This window comes from Fulmarus glacialis, unplaced genomic scaffold (assembly GCF_000690835.1).
Source record: "Fulmarus glacialis isolate BGI_N327 unplaced genomic scaffold, ASM69083v1 scaffold14017, whole genome shotgun sequence".
NCBI classification, from domain to species: Eukaryota; Metazoa; Chordata; class Aves; order Procellariiformes; family Procellariidae; genus Fulmarus; species Fulmarus glacialis.
This window is the reverse complement of record NW_009223878.1, coordinates 4,929-5,258: the sequence shown is the minus strand read 5'-3', so window position 1 is coordinate 5,258 and position 330 is coordinate 4,929.

The window sequence follows — 330 nt, the reverse complement described above, 5'->3', positions numbered from 1 at the left end:
TGCTCCCTGCTGCTTTCCGTTTCCTTTTTACAAGCCTTGAGCCCGCAGCCGGGGTGCGAGAGTCGAGCAGCGTTGTTTCTAAGCTTCACCAGGAAATACAGACACCTCTAAAGCCCAGCAGGTTGCACTTGTCTTTTCTTTTCCCTCCTGTACAGCAAGGACCGAAGGGAGGTGGCTGAGCCTCACCCCCTGCCCCTGCCCCATCGCAAAGGCGTCGCACCCACGCAGGCTGAAGTCCAGCTGCTGTCACCTGCTTGCAAAACCTCCCTTGCAGGGCAGAGCTGCCCCGGGAGCTCACGCGCTGAGCAGCACCAGCGTGGCCTGTGGCAC